We start from the raw sequence: 8,296 nt of genomic DNA on the forward strand, positions 1-8,296 counted from the left end.
GCCCACAGAAGCTTCAAGAAGAATGTAAAGTCTTATCAGAGCCAACTGCTGCCCAGCACCCACCCCAGCAGGCCTGCTCTCTCTGCTCTTAGGGCTCGGGAGGCTGGTCCTTATGGGCACATAAAAGCCACAAGCGTCCAAGTTTCTGGTCCTGGGCCTGGTAGGGCCTCCTTTTGCTCCCTCATCTCCTTCGTCCCTGAATTTGACCCCAGGGCTCTTCCTCTGCTGCTGGCTTCTGCCCTCGCCCTCTGGCTTCTCATGTGCCTCCAGCCTCTGCCTCCTGCCCTGCTTTGGGGCTTGTCTCTGCTCCTCCTGCTGACCCTCTACCAGGTGCCTCGGAAAAAAGTCCTGCCCTTCCTCCTGCTCTAGCCTCTGGGTTAATGTCCTGGCATCCAGGAGAGGGCTGGCTGTGGGAAGCAGGAGAGAGAAATGGAGGGAGATGGAGAGCTAGAAAGACAGAGACAGACAGCAGACAGACAGACAGACAGGCAGGCAGGCAGAAAAAGCTGAGGAATTGGGAGAGACTCTTCTTGCTAGCAAGGCCTGGAGGCCAAAGAGCTGCTGGCTGAGGGCGCAGGTCCTACGGCTTCCTCCCTGCTGGCTCAGACCCAGGCCCAGAGGTGGCTGTTTCAAATCCAGTTGTGAATCCTCTTGTGAAGACGAGCTGGCATAAGGGCCACAAGAATACAGAAAGCCTGGCAACAGTGGGAGCTGCGAGGCCTGGGCCCTGGACGCTAGGAAAGGGAGCCTTGGCTTGTAGAGGGGGATGGAGCCAAGATGGCAAAGTGGAGGCAAGGAAAGCTCTGATGCCTCTGAGAATCCTCTCTGACCAACCTTAAAATGATTCAGAACAAAGAATGGAGTGCCAGAGACACAAGGGAATAGAGTGAGAATTTTCCAGCAGGAAACAACTTGGAAGGTAGGCAAAGAGGATCTGTTTCATGGGGGTGAGAGAGAATATAGCCTTCAACAAAGTGGCACCGTGGAGCACCTGCACAAGCCAACAGAAGGCCTCCCAGCTCTCCCCTACTTCTTTAGGTTTGAACCTGGGCCCTATCCAACATTGTGACCCCAAGACCCTGCAGAGAACCCCATGCTCATCCCTTGAACTTCCAAGACATAGGGCAAACCTGCAGTGAGACCTCAAGCCCCAGCACAAGCAGTCTGGGGTGCACCTGGCCAATATAAGCCCAGAGTGTGGCCTGGCACCCCTACCCAAATCTGAAGTGGGGCCCAAGCCCTGGCACAAGGTGGCCTTCAGTGTACCTACTTGACAAGCTGAAGGGGAAGCCCAGAGCCCCTAGCCAAGCCTGCAGTTTGGACCTGAACCCCAGTGCAAGGCAGCCTGCAATGGGCCTGGCCAGTATGAGCCCAGAGTAAGACCTGGGGCACCAGCACCAAGTAGCTCACAGTGCTTTGAGCCCTGCAAGCCATCAACAGGCCTTGGAGGAGGCTTATTTAGCAGCAGGAGGCGGATTTCAGAGCTCCCAGCCCCACAGGTCATCATACCACCTTGGAAGAACTTAAACTTGCAGAAACTCAGAACTAGAGGTGAGGGTAAGCAGCAAGGAGAAACAGAAGTTTAAGAGAATGCACCCTCTACCCTTATAGACCACAGCCCACCTATATGAAAAAATAAAATTCAAGAAAAAGACTGGGAAAATGAGGAAACATAAAAAAAAATCCACCTAACCACCAAAAATTATTAGGGAGACAAAGAAGAGCAAGGCACGAAGTTAGAAGAGAGTGAGATCAAAGCAGCTACATGCAAAACTGAAAACAAAAACAGTAACTGGCCTCATGCTCTGGAAGACCTCAAAAAGGGTTTCAAAATCACTCAAGAGGGGCAGAGGAAAAATGGGGAAGAGAAATGAAAGCAATACAAGAAGAAAATAACACCTTAAAAAGTGGAATTGGCAGGGAGCAGCTGGGTAGCTCAGTGGATTGAGAGTCAGGCCTAAAGATGGGAAGTCCTAGGTTCAAATCCAGCCTCAGACACTTCCCAGCTGTGTGACCCTGGGCAAGTCACTTGACCCCCATTGCCCATCCTTACCACTCTTCCACCTAGGAGCCAATACACAGAAGTTAAGGGTTTAAAAAAAAGTGGAATTGGCTCAATGGAAATAGACACCCAAAAATCCAATGAAGAACACAGTTTCTTAAAAAGTAGAATTGGCTAAATGGTAAAATAAGTTCAAAAGCTCTCTAAACAAAATGATTTCTTAAAAATGAGAATTGGGCACATGAAAGTTAATGACTTAATGACATGTCAAGAAACAAAAAAAATCAAATCAAAAGAATGAAAAAATTGAAAAAATATTAAATGACTCATTGGAAGAACAACTGACCTAGAAAATAGATCCAGGATAGACAATTTAAGAATTATTGGGAGGCAGCTGGGTAACTCAGTGGATTGAGAGCCAGGCCTAGAGATGGGAGGCACTAGGTTCAAATCTGGCCTCAGATACTTCCTAGCTGTGTGACCCTGGGCAAGTCATTTAACCCCCATTGTCTAGTCCTTACCCCTCTTCTGCCTTGGAACTGATACTTAGTATTGATTCTAAGATGGAAGGTAAGGGTTAAAAAAAGAAAAAGAATTTTCTGAAAGCCCTGAATAAAAAAAAGGTCTGAACATCATATTATAAGAAATTATCAAAGAAAACTGCCCTGATATTATGTTTTCAATTAATTAATTAATTTAAAAATATTTTTCTATGGTTACAAAATTTAGATTGTCTCCCTCTTCTCTTCCCTCCTGCCTCCCTGAGCTGACAAGTAATTCCACTGGGTTATACATGTATTATCACTTGATACCTACTTTCACATTATTCATTTTTGTAATAGCATAAACTTTTAAAACCCAAACCCCAAATTGTATGCCCATATAAACAAGTGATAAATCATATTTGTGTTTCTTCTGTGTTTCTACTCCCACAGGTCTTTCTCTGGATGTGGATAGCATCTTTCTCCTACTGGTAGCAAAGTTGATTACATTTGATTGTTCCACAATGTTTTACTTTCTGGTTATAATGTTCTCTTGGTTCTGCTCATACCACTCTGCATCAGTTCATGGAGGTTTTACCAGTTCATATGGAAATCAAACAGTTCATCATTCCCTATAGCACAATAACATTCCATCACCATCATATACCATAATTTGTTCAGCCATTCTCCAAAAGAAGGACATTCCCTCATTTTCCAATTTTTTGTCACCACAAAAATCATGGCTATGAATATTTTTATGCAACCCTTTTTTATTATATCTTTGGGATACAAACCTAGTAGTGATATTACTGGATCAAAGGGCATGGATTCTTTTAAAGCCCTTTGCTGCCCTGATATTCTTGAACAAGAGGGTAAAACAGAAATTGAAAGAGTCTACTGATAACCTCCTGAAATAAATCCCCAAATGACAATTCCCAGGAATATTATAGCCAAATTCTGGAGCTCCCAGGTCAAGAAGAAATTATTGTAAGTAGCCAGAAAGAAACAATTCAAATATCATAGAGCCATAATCAGGATTACACAGTACTTAGCCACTTCTACATTAAAGGATTGGAAGCTTTGGAATATGATATTCTGGAAGGCAAAGAAACTAAGTTTTCAACTAAGAATCACCTACCAAGCAAAACTCAGTATACTTTCTTTTTTCAGGGGGGAAAAAGGTCATTTAATAAAATAGAAGATTTCTAAGTATTCCTGTTGAAAAGACCCCAGACCTAAATAGGAAATCTGATGTTAAAATATAAGACTCCTGAGAAGCATAAAAAACTAAACAAGAAAATGGAAATTTAAGGGATACAATAAGGTCAAACTGTTTATATATTCTTATATGGAAAGATGATATTTGTATCTCATTATTAGGGCAGTTAGGAGTATATACATAAAAGGTGTGAGAGTTAGGCTAATTTTCTTAATGAATATAGATGAAAAGATTTAAATGAATAAGACTACAGAAATATATCACAAGGATCATTCATTATGACCAGGTGGAATTTACACTAAGAATGCAGGGTTGGTTCAATATTAGGAAAACTCTGCATTATTAACCATATTAAAAAAGTAGTAGAAATCACATGATTATCATTATGTACAGAAAAAGTCTTTGACAAAATACAACACTCATTCCTCTGAAAAACTCTAGAAAGCCTGGCAATAAATGGTCCTTTCCTTAAAATAATAAGTAATATCTATCTAAATTCATCAGCAAGTTATCATCTATAATGGGGATAAGTTAGAAGCTTAAGCAATAAGAGAAAAAGAAAGTGAAGTAATTAAAGTACACAATCAGAAACTAAACTATCGCTCTTTGCAGATGATAAGATGGTATACTTAGAGAATCCTGGAGAATCAACTAAAAACTAGTTGAAATAATTAATAACTTTAGCAGTGTGCAGAATATAAAATAAACTCACATAAGTCATTGGCATTCCATATATCACCAACGATTTTCAACAGCAGGAGATAGAAATTCCATTTAAAAGAATTCTAGATAATATAAAACACTTCAAAATCTACTTTCCCTGACCAACAGAAGAATTATGTGAACACAATTACAGAACACTTTTAATACAAATAAAGTAAGATCTAAACAATTAGAAAATATTAATCACTCATGTGTGAGATGAGCTAATAAAAATGACAATTTGACTTAAATTAATTTTCTTATTCAGTGCCATACCAGTTAAACTACCAAAAACTTTTTACAGAACTAGAAAAAAGGAACAAAATTCATCTGGAAGAATGAAAGATCAAGAATAACAAGGGAATTGTTGGGGAAAAAATGTGAAGGAGAGTAGTCTAGCATTACCAGATCTTAACCTATACTATAAAGCTATAATTATCAAAACAATTTGGTACCAACTAAGAAATAGAATGGTGCATCAAGGGAATAGATTAGATACGCAATATGCAGGGCTAAGTGACCATAGCAATCTGGTATTTGATAAACCTAAAGATCCCAGCTTTTGGTATAAAAACCCACTATTTGACAAAAACTGCTGGGAAAATTAGAAAATAACATGGCAAAAATTAGATATAGACCAATATTTCACATACTATACCAAGATAAGATCAAAATTGGTATATGAGTTAAACATAAAGAGTGACATAAGAAAATTAGGGGGCATAAAATAGTTTACTCAAATCTATGGAGAAGGGAAGAATTTATGATCAAACAAGAGGCAGAACATTATGAGATGTAAAAAGGAATGATTTCATGTATATGAAAGTTAAAAGGTTTGGTATCAACCAAACCAATGTAACTGAGATTTGGAGAAAAACAAACTGGGAAAAAAATTTATAACCAATTTCTCTGATCAGGGTCTCATTTCTCAAATATTTAGAGAAAGAGTACACACTATTGTATGTACCGTTGGAGTCAGAGTACATACTATTCCTCACTCAAATTTATTTGTGTTTTTATTTTGGGGTTTTGGTTTTATATGAGTATTCTCTTATAACAATATATAATATATAATAATGCATGGATTATTACTATTATATATTATATATTATTATATATAATAATAATAATAAAATAATAATGCATGGATTACACAGAATAAAATGCTTGCTGTTTCTGGAAGGGAAGCTGGAAGGGAGAAGAGAAAATTTAGATCTTATAATTTTGGAAATCATCTGTTAAAAATTGTTATTACATGAGGTTGGGAAAATAAAATAATATTTTTTAAAAAGTAAAATTAAATTAATAAAATGAAATAAAATGAAAAAGGTTCCATCGCAGAACTGGTGGGGGATGAGCCCAACCTGGTCATGGACAATGGGAGTCTGATTGGTGGCAGCCAGGACTGACTACCCATGCAGGCCACTAACTCTGTGCACTGCATCAGGAAAGGGAACAAGTGTCTCCCCAAACTGTCAAGGGGCTGAGCTGCAGGCTGGTGCTCAAGAGAGAGGCTTGATGTTCTTCCCAGCCCTCTCCAGATGACCTAGAATCTTACCCAAGGCCTGAGGGAGGGCAAAAGGATTTGCAGCTTCTGCTGAGCCTCCTATGCCTCTGGGCCAAATTGAACCTGAAATGACTGTTTCAGCTGACCAGTGGGCTAGAGATGGTTTGGCCCTGTATGGTTAGGGGCTGGCCAGGCCATTCTAGATAGCTCCATCTGAGCAGAACCTCTGTGGGAATGGTTGAGGCCCAAAGGGTCTGTGGAGGGCTTGGTGGGTGTTGGGGACCCTCAGAGGGGGGCCCCTGGACGTGGCTCTTGTCCCCAGGGTCAGGGCTGGCAGCTGAGCCCTGAAGAAGCTTCTCCAAACTATTGGCAATGACTCAGGAAGGCAGGTGCTCTGGGTGTGGTGGCAGCCTGGAAAGGTGTTAATTAAGGGCATCCCTGTGAGCCAGGGGGTATAGCTCAGGGGTAGAGCATTTGACTGCAGATCAAGAGGTCCCTGGTTCAAATCCAGGTGCCCCCTACCAGCTGCCTCACCTTTTAGGCCATCCACATGCTCCTCTTCCTCCAGGCCTCCCAAGTGTCTGCAAGAACCCAGCCTCTGCCAGCCTCAGCCTCTTTCAGTCTCAGCCTCTTTCCCATCTGTGGTTGGCACACTCCAAGCATGCTGGGCAGCTCCCTGAGCTCAGGTTGGCCCCACATTTCCGGGGGGGGGCTGTAATTTGCTTCTCTGCAGCCTGGGTGACACAATCTCCTTCTTACTCTTTAGGGATGTCAAAGCTTTGGGGCAAACAGAGTCTGCTTAGTTCTAGCAGCCTATATTGGCTGCCACTTTTCTGCCCATCAAATCCTCTTCTAGTCTTAAACAAGGAAAAGCTAAAACAGAGAAAGAATACTATAGACCAATCTCCCTAATGAACAGTCATGTAAAAAATTTCAATAAAATACTAGCAAGGAGATGACAGCATTATATCCCAAGAATCATACACCATGATCAGGTGGGTTTTATATCAGGAGAGAAGCGATGGTTGATTATTAGGAAAACCATCGGCATAATGGGCCATATCAGTAACAAAACCAACAGAAACCACATGATTATTTCTATCGATGAAGAAAAAGCATTTGACAAAGTACAATAACCATTTCTTATAGAAACATTAGGAAATGTTGGAATAAATGGAGCCTTATTCAAAGCGATAAACTAAAACCACCAGCAAATATTATCTGAAATGGGGATAAATTAAAACCCTTCCCAATTAATATCAGGGGTATAGCAAAGATGCTCATTATCATCACTATTATTTAATATTATACTAGAAATGCTTGCTATAGCAATAAGAGCACCAAAAGAAACCGAAGGGATTAGAATAGGCAATGAAGAAACAAAGTTATCAGTCTTTGTAGGTGACGTGATGGTTTACAGAGAGAATCAACCGAAAAACTAATAGAAATAATTAACAACTTCAGCAAAGCCCCAGGATCCAAAATAGACCCACATAAATCATAGTATTTCTATTTATCTCTAACAGTATCTTACTACATGAGAAAGAAAGGTAATTTCATTCAGAATAACTCTAGACAATGCAAAATGCTCCAGAGTATAACTACCAAAACAAAACCAGTAACTATATGAACACAATTACAAAACACTCTTCTCACAAATAGTCAGACCGAAACAATTGGAAAAAATTGATTGCTCAAGGATAGGTACAGTAAATATAGTGAAAATGATAATCCTACCTAAATTAATTCATCTATTCAGTGCCATGCCAATGACAGTATGCAAAAATTATTTCATAGAACTAGAAAAATAATAACAAAGTTCATGTTGAAGAGAACAAAAGGCCAATAATATCAAGAGAATTGACGGGGGGAAATGTGAACAAAGGAGGGTTGGCCAAACCAGATATAAAACTCTACTTTAAAGGAGTAATCATCAAAACAATCTGGTACTGGTTAAAAAATGGAGTGATGACCCAATATTTAGTTGCTATAGTCATCAACTCATGACAGTTTATGTCTATAGCAACTAAGTATTTGATAAACCTAAAGATGTAGGCTTTTGGGGAAAGAACTTACTATATGACAAAAATTGCTATAAAATTGGAAAATACTATGGCAAAAACTAAGCATGGATCAATATCTCATACCATATACCAACATAAAGTTAAAATGGACATTTTTTTTTTTAGAGTTTTTTTTTTTTTTTTTAACCCTTGTACTTCGGTGTATTGTCTCATAGGTGGAAGATTGGTAAGGGTGGGCAGTGGGGGTCAAGTGACTTGCCCAGGGTCACACAGCTGGGAAGTGGCTGAGGCCAGGTTTGAACCTAGGACCTCCTGTCTCTAGGCCTGACTCTCACTCCACTGAGCTACCCAGCTGCCCCC

At 40.2% G+C, this 8,296-nt stretch overlaps 1 non-coding gene across 1 annotated transcript; it reads left to right on the forward strand.

Annotated features, from left to right (window-relative positions):
• The first annotated feature begins 6,360 nt into the window (after positions 1-6,360).
• Positions 6,361-6,432, forward strand: TRNAC-GCA. Its single transcript has one exon. It is a non-coding gene; the product is annotated as a tRNA-Cys (tRNA).
• The last annotated feature ends 1,864 nt before the right edge of the window (positions 6,433-8,296 follow it).

This window comes from Gracilinanus agilis, chromosome 5, assembly GCF_016433145.1.
Source record: "Gracilinanus agilis isolate LMUSP501 chromosome 5, AgileGrace, whole genome shotgun sequence".
Classification (NCBI taxonomy): Eukaryota; Metazoa; Chordata; class Mammalia; order Didelphimorphia; family Didelphidae; genus Gracilinanus; species Gracilinanus agilis.